This window comes from Sylvia atricapilla, chromosome 15, assembly GCF_009819655.1.
Source record: "Sylvia atricapilla isolate bSylAtr1 chromosome 15, bSylAtr1.pri, whole genome shotgun sequence".
Lineage (NCBI taxonomy): Eukaryota > Metazoa > Chordata > Aves > Passeriformes > Sylviidae > Sylvia > Sylvia atricapilla.
In genome coordinates, this window is record NC_089154.1 from 5,251,021 (window position 1) to 5,264,811 (window position 13,791).

The 13,791-nt window shown below is 56.4% G+C and overlaps 1 protein-coding gene across 1 annotated transcript in view; it reads right to left on the bottom strand.

Moving 5' to 3' along the window:
- The window catches only part of LOC136367942 (ATP-sensitive inward rectifier potassium channel 12), a 32,958-nt gene extending 20,135 nt beyond the window's left edge, over positions 1-12,823 (bottom strand). The window contains exon 1 of the mRNA XM_066329809.1: positions 12,633-12,823. The gene's annotated coding sequence lies outside the window, so the exon portion shown is untranslated. The remainder of the gene's footprint in view (positions 1-12,632) is intronic.
- Positions 12,824-13,791: the final 968 nt, after the last annotated feature.

Here is a 13,791-nt window from a genome sequence, read left to right on the forward strand (position 1 = left end):
AGCTAGATTTAGTCAAACTAGCCCAGAATAAGGCAGGGAAACAGCCCAGAGTTTTCCCTGCTGGCGCCTGCCCGTTATTCACCCATGGGAGCAACAGGGCCAGCAAAGATGAGACAGAGCAACATCAATCCCCACCACCGCTGTCCCCTCCAGCTCCAGGACAATCAATGAAAAGCTTCAATCCCAGCTCCCACACCTACATACTGCACAAAAGCCCATTAAAGAGGGAAAATTTTTTCCCTCTTTTCCCAGTCCCTCTTCCCAGAGTGTATAATTTCCCAAAGGTGCTGGAGGACCAAGGGACCAGGCACTGCTCCGCAGCATCCACCGCATGGTTTTCCCCATAAAACCACTGAGCAGCTTCGGTTTGGCTGTGTGTAACTTATATATTAAAGCTGAGCAAATAATTCAGGGCAGGAGCTCCAGGAGCAACGTTTTGCCTTTTCATTTTCCGCTCTCAAGCTGTCTGCAGTTTTCCCAGAGCTCGGGGATGATTTAAAGACCTGTCTCCGGACAGGAGCGTCTCGCTGCGACGCCAGCTCCGAGTGTTTGATGGCCCGGATTTCACGTGTGTGTTTGAGGACACGCTGGACACATAAGGATGGATGAGCCTTTCCCGGTACCCTAATTAGATGAGCAGCATTTGCAAGTGGGTTCTGGGGATTTTTTTTTTTTTTTTCTGTGTTGGAGACCTGCAAACACTTGATGCAGAGTTAACGACTGCCTGTTCGTTAAGCAGGGCTCGACGAGCGCTTTGCTTTGCGGTGCATCATTTTTCTATTCAATGGTGCCATCCTGGACATGAGATTTCCTTGGAGCATCCCATTCCCAGCTCCTCTTTACACCCCAAAGCACTGGGGCCGTAGGCAGAGCCATGGAGTTGTCAGGCTGTGATGGCTCTGAACTTCCAGCGCTGCAGCCATCCCAGGAATTTGCTTCCTCATTAGTGGAAAGGTTAGGGAGAAGGGATCGGCTCTGTGCAAACTCCCCGTGGTGCTCATGTGACACGGGCTGGCAAAGGCAGCTCACCCCAGTGCTCGGGCAAGTGCCAGTCAAAAGAAAAGCAGGGAAGGGAGAGCCACATTCCCAGGCTGCAGAGCCCAAATCAGAGGTCCCCATACTTGGAGTAGAGCCTGTCCCCCCCACACCGTCTGCCTGTCCCTGGGAAGCCCCATCTGTCCTCAAGGCCATATGAAATGCTGACTCCAACTGCCTCCACCCGTTTCCTGGAGGAAAGGGCTGTTGTCAGCTGCTGCTGTGACCCCAGACACTCATCAGAGAAGCTGAAGGGGCTGAGAAAGGGACACCCCTCCTGAAGCCACAGTGGAAGAGCTGACATAGAGGACAGCCCTGTCTCCTTTAGAGGCTTGGCCCTGGAGAAAGGTTTGGGCTCCCAGCATTGGGCCAGGCAGCCGCTGTCACTCAGTTTTTTGCTTTCAAGATGGAGCAAACCAGTGCCATTGACCTCCCACTGTAAACCCCCTCAGAGCAGCTCATGTGCTGGACATAAGGAGCCATTTAATGCCCCTCCTGAAAGAGAGCACCTGAAAGGGGCTAGAGACACTTCGGGGCCATCCCAGGTGACCAAGCCTGGGGCTCCATTAGTCCTGGTTGGAAACCCCTTTCTGGCCGAACAGCTTTCTCCTCCCATTGCGTAATTGCACTTTGTTGAGCAGACCCAGCCTCTGGCAAATACATTTTCTCCAGCCTTGCTGCTCTCCTGCAACATTTCCTTATTCCTTTCGCTCTCTCTGGACAGTTGTTGAAACAGTGGAGAGGGAGAGGAGAGAAAAACTCCATGCTTGTCCCACCCGTAAGCAAACCCCGGATGGGAACAGGGGGGAACAAGCAGGGAGTGGTTGTCAGATGCCTCTTCCCAATCCATCCCCTCCAGGTTTGCCTGTGGGGGTTTGACTAAGTGCTTTTTGGCTGACAAATGATTACAGAGTGCCGAGACAGTAAGTTGCACATGTGTTTCTTTCCTGCATTTCAAACAGGGCGAGGACATGGCTGCACTTCTGGAGGGGTCACAGTGATGAGGGTGAGGACGGGGGAATTTGGGAGGGGGAGGAAGGAGGGGAGGAGAATATTTTCTGCTTGGGGAAAAAAGAAAAACAAGGATGGAGCAGGTGGGAATGTGAGTGAGCGAAGCCAAAGGCAGGTGATGCTGAAGGTCTGGGATGGGATGGGATGGGATGGGATGGGATGGGATGCAATGGGATGGGATGGGATGGGATGGGGTGGGGTGGGGTGGGATGCAATGGGGTTGGGAGAATGCTGATGGCGGGGTCTGGACCAGCCCAAAGTGGGGAAGGGAGAAGCTGCAGCCGCTGGCCCCTGAGTAGAGTCACATCCCGTGGCCTTGCTACGAGGTGAGGCAGAGGCAGCGCTGAGAGACAGCGGGGCGCGTTCAGCTCCGGACGGGAGCACGAACTGCGCGGGGCAGAGCGGGGTGCCCAGGGCACACTCGGACTCGCCGTGCCTGCCGGCAGTGGGTGCTGGGCAGCGGGGAGGAGGATTTCAGCTCCCAACTCAATCTGTTGGAGAACTTGGCCTGCTCCCCGTCAAGCTGAAATAGCACACAGTAAGGACGTGCACGCAGTGCTGGCTGTGTCCTCGCCGAGCGCTTCCTTCCTGCTGCGCTCCACGCAGCGGCCCGGCCTCCGCCTGCGCCTCCGCCCCCCCCGCAGCCCTGAAACCCCCACGGGTGACAGGGCAGCGCCAGCAGGCTCCCTAGGCGTCCTTATGCCACAAATCGGTGCACGGATGCAAGATGCGTTCACCTATCAGCTGCTTTTCACATGCAGCACGGGGGCCGTCGGGCGGCGGCTTCCCCGCCTTTCTCATCTGGAGCGGGCGGGCTCGAGCGCGGCTTCTCGACGGGAGCCGAGCTTATTAGAAACTGGCATCTGGCTTCAGCCCTCCCTGCTGCCCCCGCCGCAGGCTTTGGATCAGGATGGGGCACGGAGCACGCACGAGTGCCCAGGCGGCAGGCAGGGAACTTCCATAAGTCCCCAGTTTTTTTTTTCTCCTGATTTATCTCCGACCTTATTATTGGCGAGGGAGAATAAAGCCCCGGTGCTCCGCTGCGGGAGCACGGTCCGGCTCCGGCCGGGGTCGAGCCCCAGCCCTCGGAGGGATGGGGGAAGCGCAGAGCGTGCTGCAAGCTGGAGGATGGAGATACCCCCGGCAGCAGCCAGAGCTGATTCCTGCAGCAGAGAAGGAAGAAAGAGGCTGAGCTCCCCACGGACATCAGGCACAGGATAATGGGAGAGCTTTGTCGGGACATCGCTGCAGCTCTGAGAACAGCTTGTGCAAAGTGCCGCTCCTCTCCCATCCCTGCTGGGAATACCTCTAAAGAATGTTCCCCTAAAGGGCAAATACCCGGGATGGAGGAAATACAGGAAGGAGCCTTATGGGGTGGTGACTGGGGGATCTGGGAAGTGCAAAAAGCAACACCAGGGCTGGGGAGGGATATACAGGGATAGACATGGATGTACAGGTGATCCACATGGAGCTTGGTGTTTGGAAGAGGGAATTGTTAGAAAACACACAGGTTTTTGTGCTCAGGGTAGTCAGGGTGAACAATACACAGACTACAAGGGTGATTCCCGGTGCAGGAGGAGCCAGCAGCCCTGCAGCTTCCAGGATGTCCCATGTCCCAGGGCATGGCTCCACAGCAGCACTCCAGCAGACAGCACTGCCTTGTGAGAATATATTTCTTCCCCCCAAATCCCACTCTGCCAGGGTTGCTTTATGCCAAAGTGGCCTCATGGTGCGCACTTGGCTGGGGACAGCACAGGGAATATCAGTGGTGGGCAGGCCCAAGACACACTCACAGCACACCAGATCTGCACCTGGCATGGCCAAAAACCTCTCTGCTTCCAAAACCCTCTGAGGAGCAGCGTTAGCCAGCGTGTGGTATCAGCTCTCTCCTGAAACAAAGCCATTGTGGTTGAAGCAGGATCCTTATAATTCTTTCCTCTCTTTATTTCCATTTTTTTTTCTCAGTTCCCTTTCATTGCTCAATCAGTAGAGCGCCTGCTGCGCCAGCCTGTGTCCCTGTGGCACGGTGCCACTGGTGCTATTGCTCTGTGACACAGGGATGTGATGGGTGCCTGCATTTGGGGTCGATGGTGAGATCCATGAGGAACGCAAAGGGAAGGGAGCCAGGATGGAGCAGAGACCCTCAGATGGAGGGGAAGGGGAAGGTGGGGGCAGCACAAAATAATGCCCATCAGCATCAGCAGGGCTGAGGGATGCACGGTGGGTCCCCAGCCCCATCCACCATCCACTGGGGGGATGGAGACAGGAAACTGCCACTTATTGAAACAGCTTTGGTGAAAGATCCAACTTTCCCCAGACACCACTCCTAGGGATGGACCACAGGAAAAGAGGTGGGACAGGACCACCCTCAGCAGCCACAAACACAGCCATCGCCTTCCCACCTCTGCCAGCAGCACCTTCCTCAGCCACCATCACCAACACCCTTGGGTTTACCCCATCACCTTCATCCCCCAGGACCCTGAAAAGGACCCGTTTTCCCCGTTTACAGCAGCCCATCATCACTCCTGCAGTCCCTCCAGCACCAGCCCTGCAGCTCCCATTGCCATTGATGCCATCACCATGTCCCCAGCTCCCAGGGACCCCAGGATGGCTACAGGCCCCTCTGCAGTGTCCCCTCACCAGCTTTACATAAAACGCCTGGGCCGGGACTGTTTGGTTTGTGCTGCCTTCAGCGCTGTGCTGCTCAACCCTTTTGCATAACAAATAATTAATAATAATTAATGACTGGGAGGAGAACGGTGTGGGCTGCCAGATTGTGCTAATTAGCGAACAAATCGCCATTGCACAAGCCAAGACAGGTGTCACACGGCCCGGTGTCCTCACCAAGTGTGGGGGCACGATGGGGACAATGTCCTGTGTGACTCTTGGGGAGGGCAAGAGGAAAGAGGGGAGGAGGCAGCGCTGTGGTGGTCACTGGTGCTCTCAGGTGGGTACCTCGGTGCAGCCCCGCTGTGCCCCACACGTGGCAACCCCACAGCATCCCACAGCATCCCACAGCATCCCACAGCATCCCACAGCGGGCCCGATCTGTGCCCTCATTAGAGCCTGGGACAACACTCCTAATTGTCTGGCGATGGCGCCGCTCCACATCATTAACGAGCAAACCAGCCCAGCTCATTAAGGCAAAGCCTTTGCTCCGGCAGCTCCGCAGCCAAATTGTGCTGGGGACACTCTGACCAAAGGTCCCTTGCAGGTGGCACTCTCTCCCTGGCAGGGGGGGCTGAAACACCAGAAAATCTCCCCTGGCGACCAATGCTGGAAAACAAGGAGCAGTGAGGGTGTGAATGATGGGGTGGCCGGTTTGTCACCTGGACCCAGCCTCTGCCTGGACCTCACCCCCCTCTGGCCTGGGGGGCTAAGAACATGGAGCATGAAAGGAAGGGGAAAGGGGAAAAGGAGAAAAGGAAAAGCGGGGGGTGGGGGGGGAACAGAAGGAGAAAAGATGAGACGGGAGATGGAAAGGAAAGGAAAGGAAGGAAAGGAAAGGAAAGGAAAGGAAAGGAAAGGAAAGGAAAGGAAAGGAAAGGAAAGGAAAGGAAAATAAAGGAGAGGAAAGTAGAGGAAAGGAGAGGAAAGGAAAGAAATGGAAAGGAAAGGAAAGGAAAGGAAAAGGAAAGGAAAGGAAAGGATAAGGAAAAAGGAAAGGACAGGAAAGGAAAGGAAAGGAAAGGAAAGGAAAGGAAAGGAAAGGAAGTGAAAGGACGGAAAGGAAAGGAAAGGAAAGGAAGGAACGGAGAAAAGGGAAAGGAAAGGAAAGGAAAGGAAAGGAAAGGAAAGGAAAGGAAAGGAATGTAAAGGAAAGGAACGTAAAGGAAGGAAAGGAAAGGAAAGGAAAGGAAAGGAAAGGGCAAAAAAGAGAAAAGAAAAGTAAAGAAAGGAAAGGAAAGGAAAGGAAAGGAAAGGAAAGGGAAAAGGAAAGGAAAGGAAAGGAAAGGAAAGGAATCAGGTTCCCTTCTCTTAGATCTGCTTAACACTGACTTCTGGTCACACATGGGAGCACTGGGAGCAGTGGAATGCTGGGGTGAGCAATGGCCAAAGCTTGTGGATCTGTGTTTCCAGAGGCAGACTGGGAGCAGGGTGCCTTCCTCCCTGGGAGAGCAAGGGATGAAGCAGAGCAAAGCCCTCTCTCAGTCCCCTCCCACAAAACTCTGCAGGTCCAGCTCAATTTCCCCAATCTCTGCAGTGTCCTGGACAAGCCCTGGATGCCAACAGAGCTCCGGGGCCGCTCGGCCTCACTCCCACTGCAGCTCCAAAGCAGCCCCTGCTCTACCCCTCAGCAGAGCAGAGCTGGGTGCAATTATGCTTCACTGCCTCTCGTCTCTCACCGTAATTCCTCTGCTCCACTGAATTGCTTCCCCTTCAGCACCACACATAATCCATTGCACTGTAATTACACGGGAATTTTAATATCTGATGTATTTATAAGATGCACTTAATTCATCAGCCCCTTTAACCACACTGTCATTCCTGCCTTCGGCACGGTGGGAAGGATGACTCGCTGTCAGATGGAGATTAGCTGGCCCATGTGTGTAACGTGTTGGAGGGTGTTCTCAGCCCAGCTGAGAGCCTCACTGCCAGATCCCACCCTGGCTGGGGAGCAGGATCCCACCACGCCAGGTGCCCCAACCCTCCAGGGAATTGTGTCTCTGCTGCTGCAGAGACAAAGGGCTGCACGGCCCAGAGACTTTTCCCGAACATTTGAATCATCCAACAGGTCCGGAGTTGGCAGAAATTAAGGGTCTGTGAATTTTATCCCTACAGCCCAGGCACTGGGGGTTCCCCAAAGGGCTCCCTAAGGTGAGGGATCCACATTCAGATCCAAAGTAGCCACTACTGAAGGCTTCTTTTTCCAGGCATTTGTTTTGGTGGCTCCTTTCAGCTGTGTCCTAAAAGGGAAACCAAAGGCCTTGAGCCTCTTGCAGGGAGCACAATGCAATGATTTTCCCAGCCCAGGCAGGAGGGATGAGCTCACTGGTGTCCTTGGTTCCCCCAGCTTCGGGCTGCGGGGTCCCTGTGCCGAGCACAGCGAGCACCGTGGCTCCTCGGGATGCCCAGGAGGGCAGAATGCTGGGGGAGGCTGGGCTCCATCCCACCAAGCCCTGGGAGAAATGCCAGCTGAGCCTGGGAACGAGGGGCAAAGGGGGAGAGAAAAGGGTGGTCTCACTGACTCGGTCCCTGGGGGCACCCTGGCTGTCACTGATGGATGACACCGCGTATTCCACACTGGGATCACACCGGGTGTTCCCACAGCCCTGCAGTGACATCCGTGCTGCAGGTGGCACTCACAGGTGGTGGCATTGCTCCCATGTCAGCACTGGCCATGAGGCTCCACAGAGGCACAGCCCAGCTGCCAGTGGCACTGGGTGGCCCTGCACGAGCAGGATGGGACAGGGACCCACCAGGTCCTCTCAACACTGGGTGACCATTGGGACACAAACCCTTCTGCTTCCAGTGAGCTGTGCCAGAGCAGAGCTGTGCTGGAATGGGACTGAAATGACATTTCAGCTGGAGAAGGACCTCCAGCAGGTACCACCCTGAGCCCCTGGGCTGCTATCGGCATCCTGAGCCCACCCACAGCCCTCAGGCTCCCAGGGCTGGGTCAGATCCCAGGTGCTCCCTGGCACTTGGCAGTGGTCAGGCATGGTGACACACTGGTGACACATTGGTCCCCCACCAGACCAAAGCCTTGGAACAACCTGGGACTGAGGTCTCTCCCCACAGCTCCCTGCTCCGGCACCCTGTGGCTCCCTGGGAACTCAGGCTGGGGACACGAAGGGTGCTGCAGGCAGCCTGATGTCCCCCCATGGCCCATGTCACATCACACACACTCCAGAGCTGCACCTCCCTGTCAGGTCCCTGGGCCCATGTGCCAGCCCCGAGCGGGGACAGCAGCTCTGAGGGCAGAGCTTGGGCTGAGCTGAGGCACCTCCATCCCAGGATTCTCCAAGGAGCTGGTAATTCCCCATCGCCTCCCCATCCAGAGGGTCCCTGGTACCTGCTCCCCATGGGATGTCACAGCCTCGTGCCTCAGTTTCCCCACCTGCACAGTGCTCTCCGAGAGGATAGAGGCAGGACCGTGGGTGGCAGGGGTGCAGCAGGGTCTCCAACCTGACCTCTGGCTTAGGAGCAGGACAGGGCCCTCTCTGCTGTCCCCATCCCCAACCCCTCCTTGCACAGGCTGCTGCCACCCAGGGGCAATTCTGGCCCCCAAGGTCACTGACAGAAGGGGCTGGGGGCAGACACCTCAACCTCTGCCCAGCCAGCCCTACCAACCACCCCTTCCAAGTCCTGGCCACTCGCTGAAGCTCAGCTACCCCGCAGGTGTCCCTCTCCCTCCCCCTTGTCCCCAAAAAGCAAATATCCAGGGAGATGGGCTCCGCGCTGCAGCTCTGCCGGTGGCACTGGCGCTGAGCAGAGCAGACACTGCAGCACGGCTGTTACGTAAGCCCGAGGCAGCTCTGGGGATGTAGGACACCGGGGTTATCCCCCGGCCCCCCCCGGGGCTGCCACCCCCACCCCGCCCCAGCCACGGGGCTGGCGGAGTTCGGGGGAAAACCCCACCGGCTCAGCCCACACTGCCCGGGCTGCAGCGGGGGCTGGGGCGGCCCTTGGGCTGCTGTGGCCCTGCCATGGGGCACACGGGGGTGGCACGGGGGTGGCAGCGCGGGGACGGGAGGGTCGTGCTGCTGTGGGGCAGGGAATGGGGCAAGAGGTGGGGTGGGATGGGGCTGGGAGGCAGCAGGTGCTACACTCACATCCCACTGAGTCCTTCCGGACTCTCCAGGGCTCAGCCGTGCGGGTGAGAGCTCAGGGAAGGAGCCCTGGTGGTCAGGTTGTGACTCCCGGGCTGTGCCTCCCTCAGGGTGACAAACAGAGCAGGATGAACGCGGCCAGGGCAAAGGATCCAGCCCTGATCCCAGCCTGCTACAGTTCCATCCCCATCCTCACTAGGCTGGAGAGTCAGCATCCTTAAGGACAGCATTCCTGGGGCCAGCACCCCTGCGATCAACCTCCTTGGGATCAGCGTCCCTGGAACAGCATCCCAGAGCAGAACATCCCCGGTGCCTCCAGCACACGCTGGGGAGCCACGAGCAGAGTTTCCCAGAGCTGAAGGGAAGATCCTTCCCCTGCGGGACAGCCGCGGCATCACCTGCCCTGCATCCCTGCGGGGAAACGGAGGTGAGGGGTGGCACAGCCGGCACCACCCGCATCACCCATCCCCAAAACACCCATTCCCCGTGCCAGGGGCACGGCAGGGGACAGGCACTGCTGGCAGCACGGGGATCAGCATTATCCCGGCTAACAGACCATCGGCATGCCGACAGCCTCCCCTGCCTTGGTGCGGGGTGGGGACAGGGATGGGGAGCCCACGGCCCCACAGTTATGTGACTTCTCTCTGACTTTCTGTCAGGCACAGTCCAGATCTGATCATTTCTGTCTGGGGATATCAGGGGGAAAAAAAAAGCCCAGGCTGGCTAAAAGTCCCAGCAATGGGAAATATCAGAGCAGGAAATTAATGTTAATTAATTCATAATGACGCTGAGATAGTGATACCAGATGCTTCAAAAGTCCAATGGGGGAATCTGAAAGAGCTTTGCAAGAAATCCATCGCCCACCGGCAGTCCTGCCTCGCTGCAAGCTGGGAACCAGGGAGTGAGCTGGGAACTGGGATCAAGCTGGGACTGGAGGACCAAGCTGGAACTAGGGAACAAGCTAGGAATGAGCCAGGAATGGTGAAAGGGGGGCACATCCCTGTGAGGTGACAAGCCCACAGTCACCCAGAGCTGTGGAGAGCAGCACTGGAACTCCCCCTGCCACCTGCCATCACACTCCCACCTTTCTCCCTTCCACCCCAACTCACAAGCTGGAGTGGAACTGGAGTGACAAGACACTCACCGTGCTCCACTCCCTGGGGCGCAGGGGCTTCCCGAGACCTTTAATGCTCTGTTTTCCTCTCTTTTCTCCCATTTCGGGCACACCAGGTTCAGGGCTGATGGCCGGGTGTGCACTGGGCACTCAGGGGCCCACAGGGGGTTGGAGGGACATGCTCATGATCTGGGACAAAGGTCCTTTGCCAACCAGTGTCCCCACACTGGAAGGACCATTTCTCCCTCCTGATCCATGTGAGCCGGCCCTGGCCCTGCTCTGCCGAACCCAAACAGGGCTGGACTTTAGCCAAGGGTGCGAAAGAGCTCAGAGAAGTGCTTGAGCCTGATGCCACCTCCCCAGGGCTGGGGATGCCAGAGGCAGCGCTGGGGAGGGTGCAACCATGAACTCTGTGAAAACCACAGGCAAAGCCCTGGGCTTGGAGCTGTTTGTCCTGTCAGGGGGGATTATGCTCTTTCCTGCAGTGACACAGCAGCACCTGCACCCAGAGGGGACCCTCAGAACGGGGACTAAGTGAGGTGGCCAAGGCCTGGCAGTGGCAGAGCAGGATGGCACGGCCAGGGCACGGCGCTGCCATCACTGCTTACATAAGGTGTCCCCTCCAAGTGCCACGCACCCGAGCTGTGACAGGAGAGCAGGACAGAGCTGTCCCTCCAGCAACCCCTCGCAGGGACAGCGCTCCCACTCCTTCTGGAGACAGCATCCCCAAAACTGCCAACCCGGCCTCCGTGCCCCTGCCCAGAGGTTGTGAGAGGCTCCTGTGTCTCTCCAGCACACTCACACCCTAAAAGCCCCTAAAAGCTGTCAGGAATAGGGGTGAAGTGCCGGGTTTCATCTCGCGGTGCGGTTCCCCCGACAGCTCCTCCGAAGTTTATCCGCAGCAGGAGCGGTTTGTGCTGCGCTGCCGGCGGAGCCGCCCCAGCCAGCAGGGACAGGGGAAAACCCCTCTGTGAGCACCTCGGAAAACCACGGAGCACCACGGCACCAAAAGAGTCGAGGCAACACCAAAATCCCACCCCAGCTGGTCCCAAGGGACTTGCCATAACCCCCCCCCGGGTCATTCCAGAGCCAAGGAAAAAAACTACTTTGATTTCCCAGGTAAAGCAACTCTTTTGGGTAAAGAGCAGCAGAGGCAAAACAGGATTTTAAAGTGTGTTTTGGATCAGAGGCAAGAAGTAAAGTGGCCTTTACGGTGTCTTCTCCAGCAAAGCCGGAGCTTTATTAAGCTTATCTGGCAGGGATGTGAATGCTTGCTGTTATTCCAGGCCTGAAAAGAGCAGGCAAGATTTTTCTTTTTTTAATTTTTTTTTTAGTCTTGTTTTCATTATTTTCTGGTGGCTTCACTGCTTTGTGCTCACACAAAGGGAATTTCACCTGCTGTTCCAAAGAAAGGCCCTGGAAAGTTTCACGGAGAAAGGGATGAGGGCAGGAAGGTTTGTAGAAGCAAAATGAGCTGTTGCAGGGCTTGTTGTGGATTTTTTTTTTCACAGTGACCTGTAAAACATCCCCAGCTCTCTTTGCTGCTTGCAGAAGACCTGGCACCGACATGTGAGTCCCCTGTCCCCACCAGTGTCACCCCTAGGATGGGAATGTCTCAGAAACTGGGGTTGATTTGGGGTGCACAGGGAAGGCAGTGGGACCGCTTCCCATCTTTTCCACGGGCAAAGTTACGCCATGCTTTCTAAGAACAGGAAAGAAAAAAACCCAGCCCTCGTTTGCTGACACCACAGCAAAACAGGTGGTTCAAAATCACAAGTGCAAGGGGGGGAAGAAAAAAACCACCCCTATTTGGTGATTTTGTGCACATATTCACTGCAAAACTGTCCGGGAACGCTGCTAAATACACACCATTTTCCCTCTCACACTCTTTGCTCTATAATTAAGAGAGACTTCTAAAAATACAAACGGCCTCGAGCACCCAGTGAAGGCGTGCAGGTGCTGCTAACTGGAGGCACTTTAGTCGAGCTCATTTTCTGGACAATTTTACTCGCCTGGCTCGTGCTCAGCGCCGATACTATTACAGTGATGCAATTATGCTGCTGCTGCTGCTGCCGCTGCCGTGGTCGGCTCGCTCGGCTTTTTCCCTGCGCTTTGCAGTTTCCCTCGGAAGCCCCCCAAACCCCGCAGCCCCCGGGCTCACCCCAAGCTCGTCCCCATCGGCAGGGCTCGGGGAGTTGGGGATGAGAGGCTCAGGAGGGTTTGTGCCACAGCCACACGTGAATATTATCCCTGTGCGGGCATCGAGGGGCATAACCCCGTGTGGGCATTGCTCAAAACAACCGGTGTGCAAAAGTTTTTTGGGTGAGGAAGCGAGCTGGCCGGGGGAAGCGAGCAGAGGGGAGCAGGAGCACGGAGTGGAACCCCCAAAAAAAGCAGCAGCGAACCCTCAGTGCTGGCTGGGCAGGGAGGGGGCCCATGGCACTGGCACGGTGACGCCGCCTGGCAAAACATCGTCCCCCCCCACCCAAACCTGGCATTTGGGGCACAGGGCTGAGGGGGAACTTTCCCCGTGGAGCCGCCGCTGCGAAACTTCCCCGCTTTATTTCCCCATTAGGGCTGCAATCGGTGGAAGTGATTGACTCACTATGAGACTGCTGTTTTTGCCTCTGACTTGGGATTAAGACGGAGCTGGAGGAGCGGAGGAGCCGTGGTCGGCAGGCACCGGAGCCGGCACTTACCTCTCACTGCATCCAGCCCCTCCGGCCGTGGGGCTGCAGCTCCTGGACAGTTAGCTGGCAGGGGACCCCACATCCACTCGGCTTTCTCCCAGGACCGATGTTCGGCTGCTGCTTCTTAGGCACAGACCCAACCCCTCCATTCTGACCACGAGGGGGAAAAAATGTATCTTCTTCCAAAAGAAAAGAAAATTTAAAAAAAAAAAAAAAAAAAAAAAAAAAAAAGGAGATTAAAAAAAAAAAAAAAAAGAAAAGAAAAGAAAAGGAAAAAAAGGAAAAAAGAAAACGCTTTTTTTCTTGGTTCGGTTTCCCCGTGGAGGAAAAAAAAATAGATAAATCCCAGCGACCAAGAGATCCAGACTCAGGTGAATTTAGCTTCAAACTCCTTCTGCGCTTTCAGAGCCTTCACCCACAAATGGGCTCTGCAAGATGCTGGGGGACCATCGTTGCCAAAGTGTCATCAAATATCCTTCGGGCTCAACTCCGCTCACTGCCGGGGAGGGTGGACTTCTTCCCTTCTTCCCTGCTTGCTGCGTGCTGTGGAGTTGGCAGGGACCTGCCTGTTCCAGCCTCAGCGTGGAGGGTGGGTGGGTTGGTTGGTTGATGTGGGTTGGTTTTCTTTTTTTTTTTTTTTTTTTTTTTTTTTTTTTTTTTTTCCGCCGCTATTGGTTTTCTTGCTATCTGATCCTGAGCGAGCGCTGCAGCTCGCCGCTTCCCTGCTTTTTTTTTTTTTTTTTTTTTTTTTTTTTTCCCCTCAGCTCCCAGGCTTTTGACAGGGAATGAAACACAGACACCCAGTGAGACAGGCTCCGGCTTCTACAAAGCTCCACTCCCTCCTGCTGCCTTTGTCCGCGAACAGCAACTCCTCCAACTCTGCCCGTAGACACGAGGGAACCTCTGCATCAGCACTTTCCTAATGGCTGCTTCGCCCCAGCCCTTCGGCCCTTCTTCTTCTCCTCCTTCTTCTTCCTCGCTTCCTCTCCTCTACCTTGATGGCTTCCGCTTGCTTTTTTCTAGCCCGGCCCCGGCTCCGGCAACCACAGAAGAGGGAAGCAACAACTCCTTTCCCGATGGCTCCATCTCAGCTCCCCGGCGCCGGCGGCTGCGGTCGGGGGGCAGCGGCCCCGCCGTCAGTCCAGCCCCGTCCTTCGAGGCACCTTCC